Source organism: Pristiophorus japonicus, unplaced genomic scaffold, assembly GCF_044704955.1.
Source record: "Pristiophorus japonicus isolate sPriJap1 unplaced genomic scaffold, sPriJap1.hap1 HAP1_SCAFFOLD_207, whole genome shotgun sequence".
Lineage (NCBI taxonomy): Eukaryota > Metazoa > Chordata > Chondrichthyes > Pristiophoridae > Pristiophorus > Pristiophorus japonicus.
This window is the reverse complement of record NW_027251767.1, coordinates 1,017,573-1,044,191: the sequence shown is the minus strand read 5'-3', so window position 1 is coordinate 1,044,191 and position 26,619 is coordinate 1,017,573. Positions and strand designations below refer to the sequence as shown.

At 49.0% G+C, this 26,619-nt stretch overlaps 19 non-coding genes across 19 annotated transcripts; all 19 read left to right on the top strand.

The window, feature by feature from the left end:
• The first annotated feature begins 149 nt into the window (after window positions 1-149).
• Window positions 150-241, top strand: trnay-gua (transfer RNA tyrosine (anticodon GUA)). Its single transcript is given in 2 exon segments — window positions 150-186; window positions 206-241. It is a non-coding gene; the product is annotated as a tRNA-Tyr (tRNA).
• Window positions 242-1,572: 1,331 nt separating this feature from the next.
• trnay-gua (transfer RNA tyrosine (anticodon GUA)) lies at window positions 1,573-1,664 on the top strand. Its single transcript is given in 2 exon segments — window positions 1,573-1,609; window positions 1,629-1,664. It is a non-coding gene; the product is annotated as a tRNA-Tyr (tRNA).
• Window positions 1,665-2,995: 1,331 nt separating this feature from the next.
• On the top strand, window positions 2,996-3,087 carry trnay-gua (transfer RNA tyrosine (anticodon GUA)). The gene is given in 2 exon segments: window positions 2,996-3,032; window positions 3,052-3,087. It is a non-coding gene; the product is annotated as a tRNA-Tyr (tRNA).
• A 1,331-nt stretch (window positions 3,088-4,418) lies between these two features.
• trnay-gua (transfer RNA tyrosine (anticodon GUA)) lies at window positions 4,419-4,510 on the top strand. Its single transcript is given in 2 exon segments — window positions 4,419-4,455; window positions 4,475-4,510. It is a non-coding gene; the product is annotated as a tRNA-Tyr (tRNA).
• Window positions 4,511-5,841: 1,331 nt separating this feature from the next.
• trnay-gua (transfer RNA tyrosine (anticodon GUA)) lies at window positions 5,842-5,933 on the top strand. The gene is given in 2 exon segments: window positions 5,842-5,878; window positions 5,898-5,933. It is a non-coding gene; the product is annotated as a tRNA-Tyr (tRNA).
• A 1,331-nt stretch (window positions 5,934-7,264) lies between these two features.
• Window positions 7,265-7,356, top strand: trnay-gua (transfer RNA tyrosine (anticodon GUA)). Its single transcript is given in 2 exon segments — window positions 7,265-7,301; window positions 7,321-7,356. It is a non-coding gene; the product is annotated as a tRNA-Tyr (tRNA).
• Window positions 7,357-8,687: 1,331 nt separating this feature from the next.
• Window positions 8,688-8,779, top strand: trnay-gua (transfer RNA tyrosine (anticodon GUA)). The gene is given in 2 exon segments: window positions 8,688-8,724; window positions 8,744-8,779. It is a non-coding gene; the product is annotated as a tRNA-Tyr (tRNA).
• A 1,331-nt stretch (window positions 8,780-10,110) lies between these two features.
• trnay-gua (transfer RNA tyrosine (anticodon GUA)) lies at window positions 10,111-10,202 on the top strand. The gene is given in 2 exon segments: window positions 10,111-10,147; window positions 10,167-10,202. It is a non-coding gene; the product is annotated as a tRNA-Tyr (tRNA).
• Window positions 10,203-11,533: 1,331 nt separating this feature from the next.
• On the top strand, window positions 11,534-11,625 carry trnay-gua (transfer RNA tyrosine (anticodon GUA)). Its single transcript is given in 2 exon segments — window positions 11,534-11,570; window positions 11,590-11,625. It is a non-coding gene; the product is annotated as a tRNA-Tyr (tRNA).
• A 1,331-nt stretch (window positions 11,626-12,956) lies between these two features.
• Window positions 12,957-13,048, top strand: trnay-gua (transfer RNA tyrosine (anticodon GUA)). Its single transcript is given in 2 exon segments — window positions 12,957-12,993; window positions 13,013-13,048. It is a non-coding gene; the product is annotated as a tRNA-Tyr (tRNA).
• A 1,331-nt stretch (window positions 13,049-14,379) lies between these two features.
• trnay-gua (transfer RNA tyrosine (anticodon GUA)) lies at window positions 14,380-14,471 on the top strand. The gene is given in 2 exon segments: window positions 14,380-14,416; window positions 14,436-14,471. It is a non-coding gene; the product is annotated as a tRNA-Tyr (tRNA).
• Window positions 14,472-15,802: 1,331 nt separating this feature from the next.
• Window positions 15,803-15,894, top strand: trnay-gua (transfer RNA tyrosine (anticodon GUA)). Its single transcript is given in 2 exon segments — window positions 15,803-15,839; window positions 15,859-15,894. It is a non-coding gene; the product is annotated as a tRNA-Tyr (tRNA).
• Window positions 15,895-17,225: 1,331 nt separating this feature from the next.
• On the top strand, window positions 17,226-17,317 carry trnay-gua (transfer RNA tyrosine (anticodon GUA)). The gene is given in 2 exon segments: window positions 17,226-17,262; window positions 17,282-17,317. It is a non-coding gene; the product is annotated as a tRNA-Tyr (tRNA).
• A 1,331-nt stretch (window positions 17,318-18,648) lies between these two features.
• Window positions 18,649-18,740, top strand: trnay-gua (transfer RNA tyrosine (anticodon GUA)). The gene is given in 2 exon segments: window positions 18,649-18,685; window positions 18,705-18,740. It is a non-coding gene; the product is annotated as a tRNA-Tyr (tRNA).
• Window positions 18,741-20,071: 1,331 nt separating this feature from the next.
• On the top strand, window positions 20,072-20,163 carry trnay-gua (transfer RNA tyrosine (anticodon GUA)). Its single transcript is given in 2 exon segments — window positions 20,072-20,108; window positions 20,128-20,163. It is a non-coding gene; the product is annotated as a tRNA-Tyr (tRNA).
• Window positions 20,164-21,494: 1,331 nt separating this feature from the next.
• Window positions 21,495-21,586, top strand: trnay-gua (transfer RNA tyrosine (anticodon GUA)). The gene is given in 2 exon segments: window positions 21,495-21,531; window positions 21,551-21,586. It is a non-coding gene; the product is annotated as a tRNA-Tyr (tRNA).
• Window positions 21,587-22,917: 1,331 nt separating this feature from the next.
• On the top strand, window positions 22,918-23,009 carry trnay-gua (transfer RNA tyrosine (anticodon GUA)). The gene is given in 2 exon segments: window positions 22,918-22,954; window positions 22,974-23,009. It is a non-coding gene; the product is annotated as a tRNA-Tyr (tRNA).
• Window positions 23,010-24,340: 1,331 nt separating this feature from the next.
• trnay-gua (transfer RNA tyrosine (anticodon GUA)) lies at window positions 24,341-24,432 on the top strand. Its single transcript is given in 2 exon segments — window positions 24,341-24,377; window positions 24,397-24,432. It is a non-coding gene; the product is annotated as a tRNA-Tyr (tRNA).
• A 1,331-nt stretch (window positions 24,433-25,763) lies between these two features.
• trnay-gua (transfer RNA tyrosine (anticodon GUA)) lies at window positions 25,764-25,855 on the top strand. The gene is given in 2 exon segments: window positions 25,764-25,800; window positions 25,820-25,855. It is a non-coding gene; the product is annotated as a tRNA-Tyr (tRNA).
• The last annotated feature ends 764 nt before the right edge of the window (window positions 25,856-26,619 follow it).

Below are 26,619 nucleotides of genomic sequence, written 5' to 3'. Positions count from 1 at the left end.
TCCAGGCTGTAAAGAGTAGCTGGCGGTTGACAGTCCCACCGCGCTGCAGCATGGGCTGGTACTGAAGACGCACAGGCCACGCCACGAGTCCAGATGCGTCAACATGCTCACGGAAAACAATCATCGCACAGAAAAATCTTTGGCGCTTCCCTTCGATAGCTCAGTTGGTAGAGCGGAGGACTGTAGTGGAATATTCAGCAAAGTCATCCTTAGGTCGCTGGTTCAATTCCGGCTCGAAGGAGCTAGTGTATTTTTGGATTAAGCAGCAATTCGCTCAAACCAGTTCTCATCACTTTATGGTGCATCATGTTGCCACGAAGGAGCAGGACACCACTTTTCTCGTCTCAAACCTGAATGCACTCTGCATCCACCTTCACACAGCTGTTATGCTTGAGCATTTGTGTCTGCTCACCAGCACAGAGTTTTTTTAAATTTCAAAATTTGCATATAAAAATTTGTACAGTCCATTCAAAAGCAGTTCAGTACATTTAGCTGCGGTCAGCAATCCCATACACTACATTTGGGTGCTGACGGCAGTTCCGTTCGATACATTTCCTTGCTTTTCAGTTCAAGTACAATTCGGTACAATATGGGATACATTGTAGTGCATTCAACAAACTGCAGAGCAGCAACACTTCAAAGCACTCAGCACTCCCTTTCAGGCAAAACAAGTTGGCCATCAGTCAGACAGCGCTCTCGCCTGCTCCCTCACACACAGGGCGGCCGCTACTTTCCGGTCACCTCGCTTCCCTTCCACGGTCTCGTGCTCTTCTCGGCTTCTTTCTTCGTTACTGTGGCTTCGCGTCCTGCTGTTGCTCGCTCGCTGCTGCTCCGCAATGTCGATTGGATACAAGGAGTGGGCCAGTTCTCTGATGGTCGTGGAGCAGCTTGGAGACGAGTGCGAAAAGGCGACTGAGAAGCAAATGAGGGAAACCTGCAAGAAGCTACTGGGGAATTAGCTCAAATGGTAGAGCGCTCGCTTAGCATGTGAGAGGTAGCGGGATCGATGCCTGCATTCTCCACTCTGCTTTTGGCTCAGAGCAATTCTCCAGAAAGAAATGTGGTCTCACGTGTCACTCAGTTCACGCCAGATGGGTCAAAGCACAGCAAACCTTTTTCTGCCATGTCATAAGCAAGACGTCTTGATTTTTGCAAAGATGGATATATGAGGCGAGAGAAGCCAAAAGAACGACTTGCGAGCATTGATTGCTTTTCTGAGCATTTGACTCAGGACCTTCGATTGAGCAGACTGATGTGCTGCCTGCTGCGCGAAGAAGGCACTTGCCATGCAAGCGGCCAGGCAGCACGACCAAGTCGGGCAGCTTGCAAGGTCTTTAAATTCAGAATGCGCAGCTTGCAAAAAATCTGCGAGCCTGATAAGAAGTCAAAGCTACACTCTTGTGATTGTTAGTCACACGCGTTTTCCAGGCTGTAAAGAGTAGCTGGCGGTTGACAGTCCCACCGCGCTGCAGCATGGGCTGGTACTGAAGACGCACAGGCCACGCCACGAGTCCAGATGCGTCAACTTGCTCACGGAAAACAATCATCGCACAGAAAAATATTTGGCGCTTCCCTTCGATAGCTCAGTTGGTAGAGCGGAGGACTGTAGTGGAATACTCAGCAAAGTCATCCTTAGGTCGCTGGTTCAATTCCGGCTCGAAGGAGCTAGTGTATTTTTGGATTAAGCAGCAATTCGCTCAAACCAGTTCTCATCACTTTATGGTGCATCATGTTGCCACGAAGGAGCAGGACACCACTTTTCTCGTCTCAAACCTGAATGCACTCTGCATCCACCTTCACACAGCTGTTATGCTTGAGCATTTGTGTCTGCTCACCAGCACAGAGTTTTTTTAAATTTCAAAATTTGCATATAAAAATTTGTACAGTCCATTCAAAAGCAGTTCAGTACATTTAGCTGCGGTCAGCAATCCCATACACTACATTTGGGTGCTGACGGCAGTTCCGTTCGATACATTTCCTTGCTTTTCAGTTCAAGTACAATTCGGTACAATATGGGATACATTGTAGTGCATTCAACAAACTGCAGAGCAGCAACACTTCAAAGCACTCAGCACTCCCTTTCAGGCAAAACAAGTTGGCCATCAGTCAGACAGCGCTCTCGCCTGCTCCCTCACACACAGGGCGGCCGCTACTTTCCGGTCACCTCGCTTCCCTTCCACGGTCTCGTGCTCTTCTCGGCTTCTTTCTTCGTTACTGTGGCTTCGCGTCCTGCTGTTGCTCGCTCGCTGCTGCTCCGCAATGTTGATTGGATACAAGGAGTGGGCCAGTTCTCTGATGGTCGTGGAGCAGCTTGGAGACGAGTGCGAAAAGGCGACTGAGAAGCAAATGAGGGAAACCTGCAAGAAGCTACTGGGGAATTAGCTCAAATGGTAGAGCGCTAGCTTAGCATGTGAGAGGTAGCGGGATCGATGCCTGCATTCTCCACTCTGCTTTTGGCTCAGAGCAATTCTCCAGAAAGAAATGTGGTCTCACGTGTCACTGAGTTCACGCCAGATGGGTCAAAGCACAGCAAACCTTTTTCTGCCATGTCATAAGCAAGACGTCTTGATTTTTGCAAAGATGGATATATGAGGCGAGAGAAGCCAAAAGAACGACTTGCGAGCATTGATTGCTTTTCTGAGCATTTGACTCAGGACCTTCGATTGAGCAGACTGATATGCTGCCTGCTGCGCGAAGAAGGCACTTGCCATGCAAGCGGCCAGGCAGCACGACCAAGTCGGGCAGCTTGCAAGGTCTTTAAATTCAGAATGCGCAGCTTGCAAAAAATCTGCGAGCCTGATAAGAAGTCAAAGCTACACTCTTGTGATTGTTAGTCACACGCGTTTTCCAGGCTGTAAAGAGTAGCTGGCGGTTGACAGTCCCACCGCGCTGCAGCATGGGCTGGTACTGAAGACGCACAGGCCACGCCATGATTCCAGATGCGTCAACATGCTCACGGAAAACAATCATCGCACAGAAAAATATTTGGCGCTTCCCTTCGATAGCTCAGTTGGTAGAGCGGAGGACTGTAATGGAATACTCAGCAAAGTCATCCTTAGGTCGCTGGTTCAATTCCGGCTCGAAGGAGCTAGTGTACTTTTGGATTAAGCAGCAATTCGGTCAAACCAGTTCTCATCACTTTATGGTGCATCATGTTGCCACGAAGGAGCAGGACACCACTTTTCTCGTCTCAAACCTGAATGCACTCTGCATCCACCTTCACACAGCTGTTATGCTTGAGCATTTGTGTCTGCTCACCAGCACAGAGTTTTTTTAAATTTCAAAATTTGCATATAAAAATTTGTACAGTCCATTCAAAAGCAGTTCAGTACATTTAGCTGCGGTCAGCAATCCCATACACTACATTTGGGTGCTGACGGCAGTTCCGTTCGATACATTTCCTTGCTTTTCAGTTCAAGTACAATTCGGTACAATATGGGATACATTGTAGTGCATTCAACAAACTGCAGAGCAGCAACACTTCAAAGCACTCAGCACTCCCTTTCAGGCAAAACAAGTTGGCTATCAGTCAGACAGCGCTGTCGCCTGCTCCCTCACACACAGGGCGGCCGCTACTTTCCGGTCACCTCGCTTCCCTTCCACGGTCTCGTGCTCTTCTCGGCTTCTTTCTTCGTTACTGTGGCTTCGCGTCCTGCTGTTGCTCGCTCGCTGCTGCTCCGCAATGTCGATTGGATACAAGGAGTGGGCCAGTTCTCTGATGGTCGTGGAGCAGCTTGGAGACGAGTGCGAAAAGGCGACGGAGAAGCAAATGAGGGAAACCTGCAAGAAGCTACTGGGGAATTAGCTCAAATGGTAGAGAGCTCGCTTAGCATATGAGAGGTAGGGGGATCGATGCCTGCATTCTCCACTCTGCTTTTGGCTCAGAGCAATTCTCCAGAAAGAAATATGGTCTCACGTGTCACTGAGTTCACGCCAGATGGGTCAAAGCACAGCAAACCTTTTTCTGCCATGTCATAAGCAAGACGTCTTGATTTTTGCAAAGATGGATATATGAGGCGAGAGAAGCCAAAAGAACGACTTGCGAGCATTGATTGCTTTTCTGAGCATTTGACTCAGGACCTTCGATTGAGCAGACTGATATGCTGCCTGCTGCGCGAAGAAGGCACTTGCCATGCAAGCGGCCAGGCAGCACGACCAAGTCGGGCAGCTTGCAAGGTCTTTAAATTCAGAATGCGCAGCTTGCAAAAAATCTGCGAGCCTGATAAGAAGTCAAAGCTACACTCTTGTGATTGTTAGTCACACGCGTTTTCCAGGCTGTAAAGAGTAGCTGGCGGTTGACAGTCCCACCGCGCTACAGCATGGGCTGGTACTGAAGACGCACAGGCCACGCCACGAGTCCAGATGCGTCAACATGCTCACGGAAAACAATCATCGCACAGAAAAATCATTGGCGCTTCCCTTCGATAGCTCAGTTGGTAGAGCGGAGGACTGTAATGGAATACTCAGCAAAGTCATCCTTAGGTCGCTGGTTCAATTCCGGCTCGAAGGAGCTAGTGTACTTTTGGATTAAGCAGCAATTCGGTCAAACCAGTTCTCATCACTTTATGGTGCATCATGTTGCCACGAAGGAGCAGGACACCACTTTTCTCGTCTCAAACCTGAATGCACTCTGCATCCACCTTCACACAGCTGTTATGCTTGAGCATTTGTGTCTGCTCACCAGCACAGAGTTTTTTTAAATTTCAAAATTTGCATATAAAAATTTGGACAGTCCATTCAAAAGCAGTTCAGTACATTTAGCTGCGGTCAGCAATCCCATACACTACATTTGGGTGCTGACGGCAGTTCCGTTCGATACATTTCCTTGCTTTTCAGTTCAAGTACAATTCGGTACAATATGGGATACATTGTAGTGCATTCAACAAACTGCAGAGCAGCAACACTTCAAAGCACTCAGCACTCCCTTTCAGGCAAAACAAGTTGGCTATCAGTCAGACAGCGCTGTCGCCTGCTCCCTCACACACAGGGCGGCCGCTACTTTCCGGTCACCTCGCTTCCCTTCCACGGTCTCGTGCTCTTCTCGGCTTCTTTCTTCGTTACTGTGGCTTCGCGTCCTGCTGTTGCTCGCTCGCTGCTGCTCCGCAATGTCGATTGGATACAAGGAGTGGGCCAGTTCTCTGATGGTCGTGGAGCAGCTTGGAGACGAGTGCGAAAAGGCGACTGAGAAGCAAATGAGGGAAACCTGCAAGAAGCTACTGGGGAATTAGCTCAAATGGTCGAGCGCTCGCTCAGCATGTGAGAGGTAGCGGGATCGATGCCTGCATTCTCCACTCTGCTTTTGGCTCAGAGCAATTCTCCAGAAAGAAATGTGGTCTCACGTGTCACTGAGTTCACGCCAGATGGGTCAAAGCACAGCAAACCTTTTTCTGCCATGTCATAAGCAAGACGTCTTGATTTTTGCAAAGATGGATATATGAGGCGAGAGAAGCCAAAAGAACGACTTGCGAGCATTGATTGCTTTTCTGAGCATTTGACTCAGGACCTTCGATTGAGCAGACTGATGTGCTGCCTGCTGCGCGAAGAAGGCACTTGCCATGCAAGCGGCCAGGCAGCACGACCAAGTCGGGCAGCTTGCAAGGTCTTTAAATTCAGAATGCGCAGCTTGCAAAAAATCTGCGAGCCTGATAAGAAGTCAAAGCTACACTCTTGTGATTGTTAGTCACACGCGTTTTCCAGGCTGTAAAGAGTAGCTGGCGGTTGACAGTCCCACCGCGCTGCAGCATGGGCTGGTACTGAAGACGCACAGGCCACGCCACGAGTCCAGATGCGTCAACATGCTCACGGAAAACAATCATCGCACAGAAAAATATTTGGCGCTTCCCTTCGATAGCTCAGTTGGTAGAGCGGAGGACTGTAGTGGAATACTCAGCAAAGTCATCCTTAGGTCGCTGGTTCAATTCCGGCTCGAAGGAGCTAGTGTACTTTTGGATTAAGCAGCAATTCGGTCAAACCAGTTCTCATCACTTTATGGTGCATCATGTTGCCACGAAGGAGCAGGACACCACTTTTCTCGTCTCAAACCTGAATGCACTCTGCATCCACCTTCACACAGCTGTTATGCTTGAGCATTTGTGTCTGCTCACCAGCACAGAGTTTTTTTAAATTTCAAAATTTGCATATAAAAATTTGTACAGTCCATTCAAAAGCAGTTCAGTACATTTAGCTGCGGTCAGCAATCCCATACACTACATTTGGGTGCTGACGGCAGTTCCGTTCGATACATTTCCTTGCTTTTCAGTTCAAGTACAATTCGGTACAATATGGGATACATTGTAGTGCATTCAACAAACTGCAGAGCAGCAACACTTCAAAGCACTCAGCACTCCCTTTCAGGCAAAACAAGTTGGCTATCAGTCAGACAGCGCTGTCGCCTGCTCCCTCACACACAGGGCGGCCGCTACTTTCCGGTCACCTCGCTTCCCTTCCACGGTCTCGTGCTCTTCTCGGCTTCTTTCTTCGTTACTGTGGCTTCGCGTCCTGCTGTTGCTCGCTCGCTGCTGCTCCGCAATGTCGATTGGATACAAGGAGTGGGCCAGTTCTCTGATGGTCGTGGAGCAGCTTGGAGACGAGTGCGAAAAGGCGACTGAGAAGCAAATGAGGGAAACCTGCAAGAAGCTACTGGGGAATTAGTTCAAATGGTAGAGCGCTCGCTTAGCATGCGAGAGGTAGGGGGATTGATGCCTGCATTCTCCACTCTGCTTTTGGCTCAGAGCAATTCTCCAGAAAGAAATGTGGTCTCACGTGTCACTGAGTTCACGCCAGATGGGTCAAAGCACAGCAAACCTTTTTCTGCCATGTCATAAGCAAGACGTCTTGATTTTTGCAAAGATGGATATATGAGGCGAGAGAAGCCAAAAGAACGACTTGCGAGCATTGATTGCTTTTCTGAGCATTTGACTCAGGACCTTCGATTGAGCAGACTGATATGCTGCCTGCTGCGCGAAGAAGGCACTTGCCATGCAAGCGGCCAGGCAGCACGACCAAGTCGGGCAGCTTGCAAGGTCTTTAAATTCAGAATGCGCAGCTTGCAAAAAATCTGCGAGCCTGATAAGAAGTCAAAGCTACACTCTTGTGATTGTTAGTCACACGCGTTTTCCAGGCTGTAAAGAGTAGCTGGCGGTTGACAGTCCCACCGCGCTGCAGCATGGGCTGGTACTGAAGACGCACAGGCCACGCCACGAGTCCAGATGCGTCAACATGCTCACGGAAAACAATCATCGCACAGAAAAATATTTGGCGCTTCCCTTCGATAGCTCAGTTGGTAGAGCGGAGGACTGTAGTGGAATATTCAGCAAAGTCATCCTTAGGTCGCTGGTTCAATTCCGGCTCGAAGGAGCTAGTGTATTTTTGGATTAAGCAGCAATTCGCTCAAACCAGTTCTCATCACTTTATGGTGCATCATGTTGCCACGAAGGAGCAGGACACCACTTTTCTCGTCTCAAACCTGAATGCACTCTGCATCCACCTTCACACAGCTGTTATGCTTGAGCATTTGTGTCTGCTCACCAGCACAGAGTTTTTTTAAATTTCAAAATTTGCATATAAAAATTTGTACAGTCCATTCAAAAGCAGTTCAGTACATTTCGCTGCGGTCAGCAATCCCATACACTACATTTGGGTGCTGACGGCAGTTCCGTTCGATACATTTCCTTGCTTTTCAGTTCAAGTACAATTCGGTACAATATGGGATACATTGTAGTGCATTCAACAAACTGCAGAGCAGCAACACTTCAAAGCACTCAGCACTCCCTTTCAGGCAAAACAAGTTGGCCATCAGTCAGACAGCGCTCTCGCCTGCTCCCTCACACACAGGGCGGCCGCTACTTTCCGGTCACCTCGCTTCCCTTCCACGGTCTCGTGCTCTTCTCGGCTTCTTTCTTCGTTACTGTGGCTTCGCGTCCTGCTGTTGCTCGCTCGCTGCTGCTCCGCAATGTCGATTGGATACAAGGAGTGGGCCAGTTCTCTGATGGTCGTGGAGCAGCTTGGAGACGAGTGCGAAAAGGCGACTGAGAAGCAAATGAGGGAAACCTGCAAGAAGCTACTGGGGAATTAGCTCAAATGGTAGAGCGCTCGCTTAGCATGTGAGAGGTAGCGGGATCGATGCCTGCATTCTCCACTCTGCTTTTGGCTCAGAGCAATTCTCCAGAAAGAAATGTGGTCTCACGTGTCACTCAGTTCACGCCAGATGGGTCAAAGCACAGCAAACCTTTTTCTGCCATGTCATAAGCAAGACGTCTTGATTTTTGCAAAGATGGATATATGAGGCGAGAGAAGCCAAAAGAACGACTTGCGAGCATTGATTGCTTTTCTGAGCATTTGACTCAGGACCTTCGATTGAGCAGACTGATGTGCTGCCTGCTGCGCGAAGAAGGCACTTGCCATGCAAGCGGCCAGGCAGCACGACCAAGTCGGGCAGCTTGCAAGGTCTTTAAATTCAGAATGCGCAGCTTGCAAAAAATCTGCGAGCCTGATAAGAAGTCAAAGCTACACTCTTGTGATTGTTAGTCACACGCGTTTTCCAGGCTGTAAAGAGTAGCTGGCGGTTGACAGTCCCACCGCGCTGCAGCATGGGCTGGTACTGAAGACGCACAGGCCACGCCACGAGTCCAGATGCGTCAACTTGCTCACGGAAAACAATCATCGCACAGAAAAATATTTGGCGCTTCCCTTCGATAGCTCAGTTGGTAGAGCGGAGGACTGTAGTGGAATACTCAGCAAAGTCATCCTTAGGTCGCTGGTTCAATTCCGGCTCGAAGGAGCTAGTGTATTTTTGGATTAAGCAGCAATTCGCTCAAACCAGTTCTCATCACTTTATGGTGCATCATGTTGCCACGAAGGAGCAGGACACCACTTTTCTCGTCTCAAACCTGAATGCACTCTGCATCCACCTTCACACAGCTGTTATGCTTGAGCATTTGTGTCTGCTCACCAGCACAGAGTTTTTTTAAATTTCAAAATTTGCATATAAAAATTTGTACAGTCCATTCAAAAGCAGTTCAGTACATTTAGCTGCGGTCAGCAATCCCATACACTACATTTGGGTGCTGACGGCAGTTCCGTTCGATACATTTCCTTGCTTTTCAGTTCAAGTACAATTCGGTACAATATGGGATACATTGTAGTGCATTCAACAAACTGCAGAGCAGCAACACTTCAAAGCACTCAGCACTCCCTTTCAGGCAAAACAAGTTGGCCATCAGTCAGACAGCGCTCTCGCCTGCTCCCTCACACACAGGGCGGCCGCTACTTTCCGGTCACCTCGCTTCCCTTCCACGGTCTCGTGCTCTTCTCGGCTTCTTTCTTCGTTACTGTGGCTTCGCGTCCTGCTGTTGCTCGCTCGCTGCTGCTCCGCAATGTTGATTGGATACAAGGAGTGGGCCAGTTCTCTGATGGTCGTGGAGCAGCTTGGAGACGAGTGCGAAAAGGCGACTGAGAAGCAAATGAGGGAAACCTGCAAGAAGCTACTGGGGAATTAGCTCAAATGGTAGAGCGCTCGCTTAGCATGTGAGAGGTAGCGGGATCGATGCCTGCATTCTCCACTCTGCTTTTGGCTCAGAGCAATTCTCCAGAAAGAAATGTGGTCTCACGTGTCACTGAGTTCACGCCAGATGGGTCAAAGCACAGCAAACCTTTTTCTGCCATGTCATAAGCAAGACGTCTTGATTTTTGCAAAGATGGATATATGAGGCGAGAGAAGCCAAAAGAACGACTTGCGAGCATTGATTGCTTTTCTGAGCATTTGACTCAGGACCTTCGATTGAGCAGACTGATATGCTGCCTGCTGCGCGAAGAAGGCACTTGCCATGCAAGCGGCCAGGCAGCACGACCAAGTCGGGCAGCTTGCAAGGTCTTTAAATTCAGAATGCGCAGCTTGCAAAAAATCTGCGAGCCTGATAAGAAGTCAAAGCTACACTCTTGTGATTGTTAGTCACACGCGTTTTCCAGGCTGTAAAGAGTAGCTGGCGGTTGACAGTCCCACCGCGCTGCAGCATGGGCTGGTACTGAAGACGCACAGGCCACGCCATGATTCCAGATGCGTCAACATGCTCACGGAAAACAATCATCGCACAGAAAAATATTTGGCGCTTCCCTTCGATAGCTCAGTTGGTAGAGCGGAGGACTGTAATGGAATACTCAGCAAAGTCATCCTTAGGTCGCTGGTTCAATTCCGGCTCGAAGGAGCTAGTGTACTTTTGGATTAAGCAGCAATTCGGTCAAACCAGTTCTCATCACTTTATGGTGCATCATGTTGCCACGAAGGAGCAGGACACCACTTTTCTCGTCTCAAACCTGAATGCACTCTGCATCCACCTTCACACAGCTGTTATGCTTGAGCATTTGTGTCTGCTCACCAGCACAGAGTTTTTTTAAATTTCAAAATTTGCATATAAAAATTTGTACAGTCCATTCAAAAGCAGTTCAGTACATTTAGCTGCGGTCAGCAATCCCATACACTACATTTGGGTGCTGACGGCAGTTCCGTTCGATACATTTCCTTGCTTTTCAGTTCAAGTACAATTCGGTACAATATGGGATACATTGTAGTGCATTCAACAAACTGCAGAGCAGCAACACTTCAAAGCACTCAGCACTCCCTTTCAGGCAAAACAAGTTGGCTATCAGTCAGACAGCGCTGTCGCCTGCTCCCTCACACACAGGGCGGCCGCTACTTTCCGGTCACCTCGCTTCCCTTCCACGGTCTCGTGCTCTTCTCGGCTTCTTTCTTCGTTACTGTGGCTTCGCGTCCTGCTGTTGCTCGCTCGCTGCTGCTCCGCAATGTCGATTGGATACAAGGAGTGGGCCAGTTCTCTGATGGTCGTGGAGCAGCTTGGAGACGAGTGCGAAAAGGCGACTGAGAAGCAAATGAGGGAAACCTGCAAGAAGCTACTGGGGAATTAGCTCAAATGGTAGAGAGCTCGCTGAGCATATGAGAGGTAGGGGGATCGATGCCTGCATTCTCCACTCTGCTTTTGGCTCAGAGCAATTCTCCAGAAAGAAATGTGGTCTCACGTGTCACTGAGTTCACGCCAGATGGGTCAAAGCACAGCAAACCTTTTTCTGCCATGTCATAAGCAAGACGTCTTGATTTTTGCAAAGATGGATATATGAGGCGAGAGAAGCCAAAAGAACGACTTGCGAGCATTGATTGCTTTTCTGAGCATTTGACTCAGGACCTTCGATTGAGCAGACTGATATGCTGCCTGCTGCGCGAAGAAGGCACTTGCCATGCAAGCGGCCAGGCAGCACGACCAAGTCGGGCAGCTTGCAAGGTCTTTAAATTCAGAATGCGCAGCTTGCAAAAAATCTGCGAGCCTGATAAGAAGTCAAAGCTACACTCTTGTGATTGTTAGTCACACGCGTTTTCCAGGCTGTAAAGAGTAGCTGGCGGTTGACAGTCCCACCGCGCTGCAGCATGGGCTGGTACTGAAGACGCACAGGCCACGCCACGAGTCCAGATGCGTCAACATGCTCACGGAAAACAATCATCGCACAGAAAAATATTTGGCGCTTCCCTTCGATAGCTCAGTTGGTAGAGCGGAGGATTGTAATGGAATACTCAGCAAAGTCATCCTTAGGTCGCTGGTTCAATTCCGGCTCGAAGGAGCTAGTGTACTTTTGGATTAAGCAGCAATTCGGTCAAACCAGTTCTCATCACTTTATGGTGCATCATGTTGCCACGAAGGAGCAGGACACCACTTTTCTCGTCTCAAACCTGAATGCACTCTGCATCCACCTTCACACAGCTGTTATGCTTGAGCATTTGTGTCTGCTCACCAGCACAGAGTTTTTTTAAATTTCAAAATTTGCATATAAAAATTTGTACAGTCCATTCAAAAGCAGTTCAGTACATTTAGCTGCGGTCAGCAATCCCATACACTACATTTGGGTGCTGACGGCAGTTCCGTTCGATACATTTCCTTGCTTTTCAGTTCAAGTACAATTCGGTACAATATGGGATACATTGTAGTGCATTCAACAAACTGCAGAGCAGCAACACTTCAAAGCACTCAGCACTCCCTTTCAGGCAAAACAAGTTGGCTATCAGTCAGACAGCGCTGTCGCCTGCTCCCTCACACACAGGGCGGCCGCTACTTTCCGGTCACCTCGCTTCCCTTCCACGGTCTCGTGCTCTTCTCGGCTTCTTTCTTCGTTACTGTGGCTTCGCGTCCTGCTGTTGCTCGCTCGCTGCTGCTCCGCAATGTCGATTGGATACAAGGAGTGGGCCAGTTCTCTGATGGTCGTGGAGCAGCTTGGAGACGAGTGCGAAAAGGCGACTGAGAAGCAAATGAGGGAAACCTGCAAGAAGCTACTGGGGAATTAGCTCAAATGGTCGAGCGCTCGCTCAGCATGTGAGAGGTAGCGGGATCGATGCCTGCATTCTCCACTCTGCTTTTGGCTCAGAGCAATTCTCCAGAAAGAAATGTGGTCTCACGTGTCACTGAGTTCACGCCAGATGGGTCAAAGCACAGCAAACCTTTTTCTGCCATGTCATAAGCAAGACGTCTTGATTTTTGCAAAGATGGATATATGAGGCGAGAGAAGCCAAAAGAACGACTTGCGAGCATTGATTGCTTTTCTGAGCATTTGACTCAGGACCTTCGATTGAGCAGACTGATGTGCTGCCTGCTGCGCGAAGAAGGCACTTGCCATGCAAGCGGCCAGGCAGCACGACCAAGTCGGGCAGCTTGCAAGGTCTTTAAATTCAGAATGCGCAGCTTGCAAAAAATCTGCGAGCCTGATAAGAAGTCAAAGCTACACTCTTGTGATTGTTAGTCACACGCGTTTTCCAGGCTGTAAAGAGTAGCTGGCGGTTGACAGTCCCACCGCGCTGCAGCATGGGCTGGTACTGAAGACGCACAGGCCACGCCACGAGTCCAGATGCGTCAACATGCTCACGGAAAACAATCATCGCACAGAAAAATATTTGGCGCTTCCCTTCGATAGCTCAGTTGGTAGAGCGGAGGACTGTAGTGGAATACTCAGCAAAGTCATCCTTAGGTCGCTGGTTCAATTCCGGCTCGAAGGAGCTAGTGTACTTTTGGATTAAGCAGCAATTCGGTCAAACCAGTTCTCATCACTTTATGGTGCATCATGTTGCCACGAAGGAGCAGGACACCACTTTTCTCGTCTCAAACCTGAATGCACTCTGCATCCACCTTCACACAGCTGTTATGCTTGAGCATTTGTGTCTGCTCACCAGCACAGAGTTTTTTTAAATTTCAAAATTTGCATATAAAAATTTGTACAGTCCATTCAAAAGCAGTTCAGTACATTTAGCTGCGGTCAGCAATCCCATACACTACATTTGGGTGCTGACGGCAGTTCCGTTCGATACATTTCCTTGCTTTTCAGTTCAAGTACAATTCGGTACAATATGGGATACATTGTAGTGCATTCAACAAACTGCAGAGCAGCAACACTTCAAAGCACTCAGCACTCCCTTTCAGGCAAAACAAGTTGGCCATCAGTCAGACAGCGCTCTCGCCTGCTCCCTCACACACAGGGCGGCCGCTACTTTCCAGTCACCTCGCTTCCCTTCCACGGTCTCGTGCTCTTCTCGGCTTCTTTCTTCGTTACTGTGGCTTCGCGTCCTGCTGTTGCTCGCTCGCTGCTGCTCCGCAATGTCGATTGGATACAAGGAGTGGGCCAGTTCTCTGATGGTCGTGGAGCAGCTTGGAGACGAGTGCGAAAAGGCGACTGAGAAGCAAATGAGGGAAACCTGCAAGAAGCTACTGGGGAATTAGCTCAAATGGTAGAGCGCTCGCTTAGCATGTGAGAGGTAGCGGGATCGATGCCTGCATTTTCCACTCTGCTTTTGGCTCAGAGCAATTCTCCAGAAAGAAATGTGGTCTCACATGTCACTGAGATCACGCCAGATGGGTCAAAGCACAGCAAACCTTTTTCTGCCATGTCATAAGCAAGACGTCTTGATTTTTGCAAAGATGGATATATGAGGCGAGAGAAGCCAAAAGAACGACTTGCGAGCATTGATTGCTTTTCTGAGCATTTGACTCAGGACCTTCGATTGAGCAGACTGATATGCTGCCTGCTGCGCGAAGAAGGCACTTGCCATGCAAGCGGCCAGGCAGCACGACCAAGTCGGGCAGCTTGCAAGGTCTTTAAATTCAGAATGCGCAGCTTGCAAAAAATCTGCGAGCCTGATAAGAAGTCAAAGCTACACTCTTGTGATTGTTAGTCACACGCGTTTTCCAGGCTGTAAAGAGTAGCTGGCGGTTGACAGTCCCACCGCGCTGCAGCATGGGCTGGTACTGAAGACGCACAGGCCACGCCACGAGTCCAGATGCGTCAACATGCTCACGGAAAACAATCATCGCACAGAAAAATCTTTGGCGCTTCCCTTCGATAGCTCAGTTGGTAGAGCGGAGGACTGTAGTGGAATATTCAGCAAAGTCATCCTTAGGTCGCTGGTTCAATTCCGGCTCGAAGGAGCTAGTGTATTTTTGGATTAAGCAGCAATTCGCTCAAACCAGTTCTCATCACTTTATGGTGCATCATGTTGCCACGAAGGAGCAGGACACCACTTTTCTCGTCTCAAACCTGAATGCACTCTGCATCCACCTTCACACAGCTGTTATGCTTGAGCATTTGTGTCTGCTCACCAGCACAGAGTTTTTTTAAATTTCAAAATTTGCATATAAAAATTTGTACAGTCCATTCAAAAGCAGTTCAGTACATTTAGCTGCGGTCAGCAATCCCATACACTACATTTGGGTGCTGACGGCAGTTCCGTTCGATACATTTCCTTGCTTTTCAGTTCAAGTACAATTCGGTACAATATGGGATACATTGTAGTGCATTCAACAAACTGCAGAGCAGCAACACTTCAAAGCACTCAGCACTCCCTTTCAGGCAAAACAAGTTGGCCATCAGTCAGACAGCGCTCTCGCCTGCTCCCTCACACACAGGGCGGCCGCTACTTTCCGGTCACCTCGCTTCCCTTCCACGGTCTCGTGCTCTTCTCGGCTTCTTTCTTCGTTACTGTGGCTTCGCGTCCTGCTGTTGCTCGCTCGCTGCTGCTCCGCAATGTCGATTGGATACAAGGAGTGGGCCAGTTCTCTGATGGTCGTGGAGCAGCTTGGAGACGAGTGCGAAAAGGCGACTGAGAAGCAAATGAGGGAAACCTGCAAGAAGCTACTGGGGAATTAGCTCAAATGGTAGAGCGCTCGCTTAGCATGTGAGAGGTAGCGGGATCGATGCCTGCATTCTCCACTCTGCTTTTGGCTCAGAGCAATTCTCCAGAAAGAAATGTGGTCTCACGTGTCACTCAGTTCACGCCAGATGGGTCAAAGCACAGCAAACCTTTTTCTGCCATGTCATAAGCAAGACGTCTTGATTTTTGCAAAGATGGATATATGAGGCGAGAGAAGCCAAAAGAACGACTTGCGAGCATTGATTGCTTTTCTGAGCATTTGACTCAGGACCTTCGATTGAGCAGACTGATGTGCTGCCTGCTGCGCGAAGAAGGCACTTGCCATGCAAGCGGCCAGGCAGCACGACCAAGTCGGGCAGCTTGCAAGGTCTTTAAATTCAGAATGCGCAGCTTGCAAAAAATCTGCGAGCCTGATAAGAAGTCAAAGCTACACTCTTGTGATTGTTAGTCACACGCGTTTTCCAGGCTGTAAAGAGTAGCTGGCGGTTGACAGTCCCACCGCGCTGCAGCATGGGCTGGTACTGAAGACGCACAGGCCACGCCACGAGTCCAGATGCGTCAACTTGCTCACGGAAAACAATCATCGCACAGAAAAATATTTGGCGCTTCCCTTCGATAGCTCAGTTGGTAGAGCGGAGGACTGTAGTGGAATACTCAGCAAAGTCATCCTTAGGTCGCTGGTTCAATTCCGGCTCGAAGGAGCTAGTGTATTTTTGGATTAAGCAGCAATTCGCTCAAACCAGTTCTCATCACTTTATGGTGCATCATGTTGCCACGAAGGAGCAGGACACCACTTTTCTCGTCTCAAACCTGAATGCACTCTGCATCCACCTTCACACAGCTGTTATGCTTGAGCATTTGTGTCTGCTCACCAGCACAGAGTTTTTTTAAATTTCAAAATTTGCATATAAAAATTTGTACAGTCCATTCAAAAGCAGTTCAGTACATTTAGCTGCGGTCAGCAATCCCATACACTACATTTGGGTGCTGACGGCAGTTCCGTTCGATACATTTCCTTGCTTTTCAGTTCAAGTACAATTCGGTACAATATGGGATACATTGTAGTGCATTCAACAAACTGCAGAGCAGCAACACTTCAAAGCACTCAGCACTCCCTTTCAGGCAAAACAAGTTGGCCATCAGTCAGACAGCGCTCTCGCCTGCTCCCTCACACACAGGGCGGCCGCTACTTTCCGGTCACCTCGCTTCCCTTCCACGGTCTCGTGCTCTTCTCGGCTTCTTTCTTCGTTACTGTGGCTTCGCGTCCTGCTGTTGCTCGCTCGCTGCTGCTCCGCAATGTTGATTGGATACAAGGAGTGGGCCAGTTCTCTGATGGTCGTGGAGCAGCTTGGAGACGAGTGCGAAAAGGCGACTGAGAAGCAAATGAGGGAAACCTGCAAGAAGCTACTGGGGAATTAGCTCAAATGGTAGAGCGCTCGCTTAGCATGTGAGAGGTAGCGGGATCGATGCCTGCATTCTCCACTCTGCTTTTGGCTCAGAGCAATTCTCCAGAAAGAAATGTGGTCTCACGTGTCACTGAGTTCACGCCAGATGGGTCAAAGCACAGCAAACCTTTTTCTGCCATGTCATAAGCAAGACGTCTTGATTTTTGCAAAGATGGATATATGAGGCGAGAGAAGCCAAAAGAACGACTTGCGAGCATTGATTGCTTTTCTGAGCATTTGACTCAGGACCTTCGATTGAGCAGACTGATATGCTGCCTGCTGCGCGAAGAAGGCACTTGCCATGCAAGCGGCCAGGCAGCACGACCAAGTCGGGCAGCTTGCAAGGTCTTTAAATTCAGAATGCGCAGCTTGCAAAAAATCTGCGAGCCTGATAAGAAGTCAAAGCTACACTCTTGTGATTGTTAGTCACACGCGTTTTCCAGGCTGTAAAGAGTAGCTGGCGGTTGACAGTCCCACCGCGCTGCAGCATGGGCTGGTACTGAAGACGCACAGGCCACGCCACGAGTCCAGATGCGTCAACATGCTCACGGAAAACAATCATCGCACAGAAAAATCTTTGGCGCTTCCCTTCGATAGCTCAGTTGGTAGAGCGGAGGACTGTAGTGGAATACTCAGCAAAGTCATCCTTAGGTCGCTGGTTCAATTCCGGCTCGAAGGAGCTAGTGTACTTTTGGATTAAGCAGCAATTCGGTCAAACCAGTTCTCATCACTTTATGGTGCATCATGTTGCCACGAAGGAGCAGGACACCACTTTTCTCGTCTCAAACCTGAATGCACTCTGCATCCACCTTCACACAGCTGTTATGCTTGAGCATTTGTGTCTGCTCACCAGCACAGAGTTTTTTTAAATTTCAAAATTTGCATATAAAAATTTGTACAGTCCATTCAAAAGCAGTTCAGTACATTTAGCTGCGGTCAGCAATCCCATACACTACATTTGGGTGCTGACGGCAGTTCCGTTCGATACATTTCCTTGCTTTTCAGTTCAAGTACAATTCGGTACAATATGGGATACATTGTAGTGCATTCAACAAACTGCAGAGCAGCAACACTTCAAAGCACTCAGCACTCCCTTTCAGGCAAAACAAGTTGGCCATCAGTCAGACAGCGCTCTCGCCTGCTCCCTCACACACAGGGCGGCCGCTACTTTCCAGTCACCTCGCTTCCCTTCCACGGTCTCGTGCTCTTCTCGGCTTCTTTCTTCGTTACTGTGGCTTCGCGTCCTGCTGTTGCTCGCTCGCTGCTGCTCCGCAATGTCGATTGGATACAAGGAGTGGGCCAGTTCTCTGATGGTCGTGGAGCAGCTTGGAGACGAGTGCGAAAAGGCGACTGAGAAGCAAATGAGGGAAACCTGCAAGAAGCTACTGGGGAATTAGCTCAAATGGTAGAGCGCTCGCTTAGCATGTGAGAGGTAGCGGGATCGATGCCTGCATTTTCCACTCTGCTTTTGGCTCAGAGCAATTCTCCAGAAAGAAATGTGGTCTCACATGTCACTGAGATCACGCCAGATGGGTCAAAGCACAGCAAACCTTTTTCTGCCATGTCATAAGCAAGACGTCTTGATTTTTGCAAAGATGGATATATGAGGCGAGAGAAGCCAAAAGAACGACTTGCGAGCATTGATTGCTTTTCTGAGCATTTGACTCAGGACCTTCGATTGAGCAGACTGATATGCTGCCTGCTGCGCGAAGAAGGCACTTGCCATGCAAGCGGCCAGGCAGCACGACCAAGTCGGGCAGCTTGCAAGGTCTTTAAATTCAGAATGCGCAGCTTGCAAAAAATCTGCGAGCCTGATAAGAAGTCAAAGCTACACTCTTGTGATTGTTAGTCACACGCGTTTTCCAGGCTGTAAAGAGTAGCTGGCGGTTGACAGTCCCACCGCGCTGCAGCATGGGCTGGTACTGAAGACGCACAGGCCACGCCACGAGTCCAGATGCGTCAACATGCTCACGGAAAACAATCATCGCACAGAAAAATATTTGGTGCTTCCCTTCGATAGCTCAGTTGGTAGAGCGGAGGACTGTAGTGGAATATTCAGCAAAGTCATCCTTAGGTCGCTGGTTCAATTCCGGCTCGAAGGAGCTAGTGTATTTTTGGATTAAGCAGCAATTCGCTCAAACCAGTTCTCATCACTTTATGGTGCATCATGTTGCCACGAAGGAGCAGGACACCACTTTTCTCGTCTCAAACCTGAATGCACTCTGCATCCACCTTCACACAGCTGTTATGCTTGAGCATTTGTGTCTGCTCACCAGCACAGAGTTTTTTTAAATTTCAAAATTTGCATATAAAAATTTGTACAGTCCATTCAAAAGCAGTTCAGTACATTTAGCTGCGGTCAGCAATCCCATACACTACAATTGGGTGCTGACGGCAGTTCCGTTCGATACATTTCCTTGCTTTTCAGTTCAAGTACAATTCGGTACAATATGGGATACATTGTAGTGCATTCAACAAACTGCAGAGCAGCAACACTTCAAAGCACTCAGCACTCCCTTTCAGGCAAAACAAGTTGGCTATCAGTCAGACAGCGCTGTCGCCTGCTCCCTCACACACAGGGCGGCCGCTACTTTCCGGTCACCTCGCTTCCCTTCCACGGTCTCGTGCTCTTCTCGGCTTCTTTCTTCGTTACTGTGGCTTCGCGTCCTGCTGTTGCTCGCTCGCTGCTGCTCCGCAATGTCGATTGGATACAAGGAGTGGGCCAGTTCTCTGATGGTCGTGGAGCAGCTTGGAGACGAGTGCGAAAAGGCGACTGAGAAGCAAATGAGGGAAACCTGCAAGAAGCTACTGGGGAATTAGCTCAAATGGTAGAGAGCTCGCTTAGCATATGAGAGGTAGGGGGATCGATGCCTGCATTCTCCACTCTGCTTTTGGCTCAGAGCAATTCTCCAGAAAGAAATGTGGTCTCACGTGTCACTGAGTTCACGCCAGATGGGTCAAAGCACAGCAAACCTTTTTCTGCCATGTCATAAGCAAGACGTCTTGATTTTTGCAAAGATGGATATATGAGGCGAGAGAAGCCAAAAGAACGACTTGCGAGCATTGATTGCTTTTCTGAGCATTTGACTCAGGACCTTCGATTGAGCAGACTGATATGCTGCCTGCTGCGCGAAGAAGGCACTTGCCATGCAAGCGGCCAGGCAGCACGACCAAGTCGGGCAGCTTGCAAGGTCTTTAAATTCAGAATGCGCAGCTTGCAAAAAATCTGCGAGCCTGATAAGAAGTCAAAGCTACACTCTTGTGATTGTTAGTCACACGCGTTTTCCAGGCTGTAAAGAGTAGCTGGCGGTTGACAGTCCCACCGCGCTGCAGCATGGGCTGGTACTGAAGACGCACAGGCCACGCCACGAGTCCAGATGCGTCAACATGCTCACGGAAAACAATCATCGCACAGAAAAATATTTGGCGCTTCCCTTCGATAGCTCAGTTGGTAGAGCGGAGGACTGTAATGGAATACTCAGCAAAGTCATCCTTAGGTCGCTGGTTCAATTCCGGCTCGAAGGAGCTAGTGTACTTTTGGATTAAGCAGCAATTCGGTCAAACCAGTTCTCATCACTTTATGGTGCATCATGTTGCCACGAAGGAGCAGGACACCACTTTTCTCGTCTCAAACCTGAATGCACTCTGCATCCACCTTCACACAGCTGTTATGCTTGAGCATTTGTGTCTGCTCACCAGCACAGAGTTTTTTTAAATTTCAAAATTTGCATATAAAAATTTGGACAGTCCATTCAAAAGCAGTTCAGTACATTTAGCTGCGGTCAGCAATCCCATACACTACATTTGGGTGCTGACGGCAGTTCCGTTCGATACATTTCCTTGCTTTTCAGTTCAAGTACAATTCGGTACAATATGGGATACATTGTAGTGCATTCAACAAACTGCAGAGCAGCAACACTTCAAAGCACTCAGCACTCCCTTTCAGGCAAAACAAGTTGGCTATCAGTCAGACAGCGCTGTCGCCTGCTCCCTCACACACAGGGCGGCCGCTACTTTCCGGTCACCTCGCTTCCCTTCCACGGTCTCGTGCTCTTCTCGGCTTCTTTCTTCGTTACTGTGGCTTCGCGTCCTGCTGTTGCTCGCTCGCTGCTGCTCCGCAATGTCGATTGGATACAAGGAGTGGGCCAGTTCTCTGATGGTCGTGGAGCAGCTTGGAGACGAGTGCGAAAAGGCGACTGAGAAGCAAATGAGGGAAACCTGCAAGAAGCTACTGGGGAATTAGCTCAAATGGTCGAGCGCTCGCTCAGCATGTGAGAGGTAGCGGGATCGATGCCTGCATTCTCCACTCTGCTTTTGGCTCAGAGCAATTCTCCAGAAAGAAATGTGGTCTCACGTGTCACTGAGTTCACGCCAGATGGGTCAAAGCACAGCAAACCTTTTTCTGCCATGTCATAAGCAAGACGTCTTGATTTTTGCAAAGATGGATATATGAGGCGAGAGAAGCCAAAAGAACGACTTGCGAGCATTGATTGCTTTTCTGAGCATTTGACTCAGGACCTTCGATTGAGCAGACTGATGTGCTGCCTGCTGCGCGAAGAAGGCACTTGCCATGCAAGCGGCCAGGCAGCACGACCAAGTCGGGCAGCTTGCAAGGTCTTTAAATTCAGAATGCGCAGCTTGCAAAAAATCTGCGAGCCTGATAAGAAGTCAAAGCTACACTCTTGTGATTGTTAGTCACACGCGTTTTCCAGGCTGTAAAGAGTAGCTGGCGGTTGACAGTCCCACCGCGCTGCAGCATGGGCTGGTACTGAAGACGCACAGGCCACGCCACGAGTCCAGATGCGTCAACATGCTCACGGAAAACAATCATCGCACAGAAAAATCTTTGGCGCTTCCCTTCGATAGCTCAGTTGGTAGAGCGGAGGACTGTAGTGGAATACTCAGCAAAGTCATCCTTAGGTCGCTGGTTCAATTCCGGCTCGAAGGAGCTAGTGTACTTTTGGATTAAGCAGCAATTCGGTCAAACCAGTTCTCATCACTTTATGGTGCATCATGTTGCCACGAAGGAGCAGGACACCACTTTTCTCGTCTCAAACCTGAATGCACTCTGCATCCACCTTCACACAGCTGTTATGCTTGAGCATTTGTGTCTGCTCACCAGCACAGAGTTTTTTTAAATTTCAAAATTTGCATATAAAAATTTGTACAGTCCATTCAAAAGCAGTTCAGTACATTTAGCTGCGGTCAGCAATCCCATACACTACATTTGGGTGCTGACGGCAGTTCCGTTCGATACATTTCCTTGCTTTTCAGTTCAAGTACAATTCGGTACAATATGGGATACATTGTAGTGCATTCAACAAACTGCAGAGCAGCAACACTTCAAAGCACTCAGCACTCCCTTTCAGGCAAAACAAGTTGGCCATCAGTCAGACAGCGCTCTCGCCTGCTCCCTCACACACAGGGCGGCCGCTACTTTCCAGTCACCTCGCTTCCCTTCCACGGTCTCGTGCTCTTCTCGGCTTCTTTCTTCGTTACTGTGGCTTCGCGTCCTGCTGTTGCTCGCTCGCTGCTGCTCCGCAATGTCGATTGGATACAAGGAGTGGGCCAGTTCTCTGATGGTCGTGGAGCAGCTTGGAGACGAGTGCGAAAAGGCGACTGAGAAGCAAATGAGGGAAACCTGCAAGAAGCTACTGGGGAATTAGCTCAAATGGTAGAGCGCTCGCTTAGCATGTGAGAGGTAGCGGGATCGATGCCTGCATTTTCCACTCTGCTTTTGGCTCAGAGCAATTCTCCAGAAAGAAATGTGGTCTCACATGTCACTGAGATCACGCCAGATGGGTCAAAGCACAGCAAACCTTTTTCTGCCATGTCATAAGCAAGACGTCTTGATTTTTGCAAAGATGGATATATGAGGCGAGAGAAGCCAAAAGAACGACTTGCGAGCATTGATTGCTTTTCTGAGCATTTGACTCAGGACCTTCGATTGAGCAGACTGATATGCTGCCTGCTGCGCGAAGAAGGCACTTGCCATGCAAGCGGCCAGGCAGCACGACCAAGTCGGGCAGCTTGCAAGGTCTTTAAATTCAGAATGCGCAGCTTGCAAAAAATCTGCGAGCCTGATAAGAAGTCAAAGCTACACTCTTGTGATTGTTAGTCACACGCGTTTTCCAGGCTGTAAAGAGTAGCTGGCGGTTGACAGTCCCACCGCGCTGCAGCATGGGCTGGTACTGAAGACGCACAGGCCACGCCACGAGTCCAGATGCGTCAACATGCTCACGGAAAACAATCATCGCACAGAAAAATATTTGGTGCTTCCCTTCGATAGCTCAGTTGGTAGAGCGGAGGACTGTAGTGGAATATTCAGCAAAGTCATCCTTAGGTCGCTGGTTCAATTCCGGCTCGAAGGAGCTAGTGTATTTTTGGATTAAGCAGCAATTCGCTCAAACCAGTTCTCATCACTTTATGGTGCATCATGTTGCCACGAAGGAGCAGGACACCACTTTTCTCGTCTCAAACCTGAATGCACTCTGCATCCACCTTCACACAGCTGTTATGCTTGAGCATTTGTGTCTGCTCACCAGCACAGAGTTTTTTTAAATTTCAAAATTTGCATATAAAAATTTGTACAGTCCATTCAAAAGCAGTTCAGTACATTTAGCTGCGGTCAGCAATCCCATACACTACATTTGGGTGCTGACGGCAGTTCCGTTCGATACATTTCCTTGCTTTTCAGTTCAAGTACAATTCGGTACAATATGGGATACATTGTAGTGCATTCAACAAACTGCAGAGCAGCAACACTTCAAAGCACTCAGCACTCCCTTTCAGGCAAAACAAGTTGGCCATCAGTCAGACAGCGCTCTCGCCTGCTCCCTCACACACAGGGCGGCCGCTACTTTCCGGTCACCTCGCTTCCCTTCCACGGTCTCGTGCTCTTCTCGGCTTCTTTCTTCGTTACTGTGGCTTCGCGTCCTGCTGTTGCTCGCTCGCTGCTGCTCCGCAATGTCGATTGGATACAAGGAGTGGGCCAGTTCTCTGATGGTCGTGGAGCAGCTTGGAGACGAGTGCGAAAAGGCGACTGAGAAGCAAATGAGGGAAACCTGCAAGAAGCTACTGGGGAATTAGCTCAAATGGTAGAGCGCTCGCTTAGCATGTGAGAGGTAGCGGGATCGATGCCTGCATTCTCCACTCTGCTTTTGGCTCAGAGCAATTCTCCAGAAAGAAATGTGGTCTCACGTGTCACTCAGTTCACGCCAGATGGGTCAAAGCACAGCAAACCTTTTTCTGCCATGTCATAAGCAAGACGTCTTGATTTTTGCAAAGATGGATATATGAGGCGAGAGAAGCCAAAAGAACGACTTGCGAGCATTGATTGCTTTTCTGAGCATTTGACTCAGGACCTTCGATTGAGCAGACTGATGTGCTGCCTGCTGCGCGAAGAAGGCACTTGCCATGCAAGCGGCCAGGCAGCACGACCAAGTCGGGCAGCTTGCAAGGTCTTTAAATTCAGAATGCGCAGCTTGCAAAAAATCTGCGAGCCTGATAAGAAGTCAAAGCTACACTCTTGTGATTGTTAGTCACACGCGTTTTCCAGGCTGTAAAGAGTAGCTGGCGGTTGACAGTCCCACCGCGCTGCAGCATGGGCTGGTACTGAAGACGCACAGGCCACGCCACGAGTCCAGATGCGTCAACTTGCTCACGGAAAACAATCATCGCACAGAAAAATATTTGGCGCTTCCCTTCGATAGCTCAGTTGGTAGAGCGGAGGACTGTAGTGGAATACTCAGCAAAGTCATCCTTAGGTCGCTGGTTCAATTCCGGCTCGAAGGAGCTAGTGTATTTTTGGATTAAGCAGCAATTCGCTCAAACCAGTTCTCATCACTTTATGGTGCATCATGTTGCCACGAAGGAGCAGGACACCACTTTTCTCGTCTCAAACCTGAATGCACTCTGCATCCACCTTCACACAGCTGTTATGCTTGAGCATTTGTGTCTGCTCACCAGCACAGAGTTTTTTTAAATTTCAAAATTTGCATATAAAAATTTGTACAGTCCATTCAAAAGCAGTTCAGTACATTTAGCTGCGGTCAGCAATCCCATACACTACATTTGGGTGCTGACGGCAGTTCCGTTCGATACATTTCCTTGCTTTTCAGTTCAAGTACAATTCGGTACAATATGGGATACATTGTAGTGCATTCAACAAACTGCAGAGCAGCAACACTTCAAAGCACTCAGCACTCCCTTTCAGGCAAAACAAGTTGGCCATCAGTCAGACAGCGCTCTCGCCTGCTCCCTCACACACAGGGCGGCCGCTACTTTCCGGTCACCTCGCTTCCCTTCCACGGTCTCGTGCTCTTCTCGGCTTCTTTCTTCGTTACTGTGGCTTCGCGTCCTGCTGTTGCTCGCTCGCTGCTGCTCCGCAATGTTGATTGGATACAAGGAGTGGGCCAGTTCTCTGATGGTCGTGGAGCAGCTTGGAGACGAGTGCGAAAAGGCGACTGAGAAGCAAATGAGGGAAACCTGCAAGAAGCTACTGGGGAATTAGCTCAAATGGTAGAGCGCTCGCTTAGCATGTGAGAGGTAGCGGGATCGATGCCTGCATTCTCCACTCTGCTTTTGGCTCAGAGCAATTCTCCAGAAAGAAATGTGGTCTCACGTGTCACTGAGTTCACGCCAGATGGGTCAAAGCACAGCAAACCTTTTTCTGCCATGTCATAAGCAAGACGTCTTGATTTTTGCAAAGATGGATATATGAGGCGAGAGAAGCCAAAAGAACGACTTGCGAGCATTGATTGCTTTTCTGAGCATTTGACTCAGGACCTTCGATTGAGCAGACTGATATGCTGCCTGCTGCGCGAAGAAGGCACTTGCCATGCAAGCGGCCAGGCAGCACGACCAAGTCGGGCAGCTTGCAAGGTCTTTAAATTCAGAATGCGCAGCTTGCAAAAAATCTGCGAGCCTGATAAGAAGTCAAAGCTACACTCTTGTGATTGTTAGTCACACGCGTTTTCCAGGCTGTAAAGAGTAGCTGGCGGTTGACAGTCCCACCGCGCTGCAGCATGGGCTGGTACTGAAGACGCACAGGCCACGCCATGATTCCAGATGCGTCAACATGCTCACGGAAAACAATCATCGCACAGAAAAATATTTGGCGCTTCCCTTCGATAGCTCAGTTGGTAGAGCGGAGGACTGTAATGGAATACTCAGCAAAGTCATCCTTAGGTCGCTGGTTCAATTCCGGCTCGAAGGAGCTAGTGTACTTTTGGATTAAGCAGCAATTCGGTCAAACCAGTTCTCATCACTTTATGGTGCATCATGTTGCCACGAAGGAGCAGGACACCACTTTTCTCGTCTCAAACCTGAATGCACTCTGCATCCACCTTCACACAGCTGTTATGCTTGAGCATTTGTGTCTGCTCACCAGCACAGAGTTTTTTTAAATTTCAAAATTTGCATATAAAAATTTGTACAGTCCATTCAAAAGCAGTTCAGTACATTTAGCTGCGGTCAGCAATCCCATACACTACAATTGGGTGCTGACGGCAGTTCCGTTCGATACATTTCCTTGCTTTTCAGTTCAAGTACAATTCGGTACAATATGGGATACATTGTAGTGCATTCAACAAACTGCAGAGCAGCAACACTTCAAAGCACTCAGCACTCCCTTTCAGGCAAAACAAGTTGGCTATCAGTCAGACAGCGCTGTCGCCTGCTCCCTCACACACAGGGCGGCCGCTACTTTCCGGTCACCTCGCTTCCCTTCCACGGTCTCGTGCTCTTCTCGGCTTCTTTCTTCGTTACTGTGGCTTCGCGTCCTGCTGTTGCTCGCTCGCTGCTGCTCCGCAATGTCGATTGGATACAAGGAGTGGGCCAGTTCTCTGATGGTCGTGGAGCAGCTTGGAGACGAGTGCGAAAAGGCGACTGAGAAGCAAATGAGGGAAACCTGCAAGAAGCTACTGGGGAATTAGCTCAAATGGTAGAGAGCTCGCTTAGCATATGAGAGGTAGGGGGATC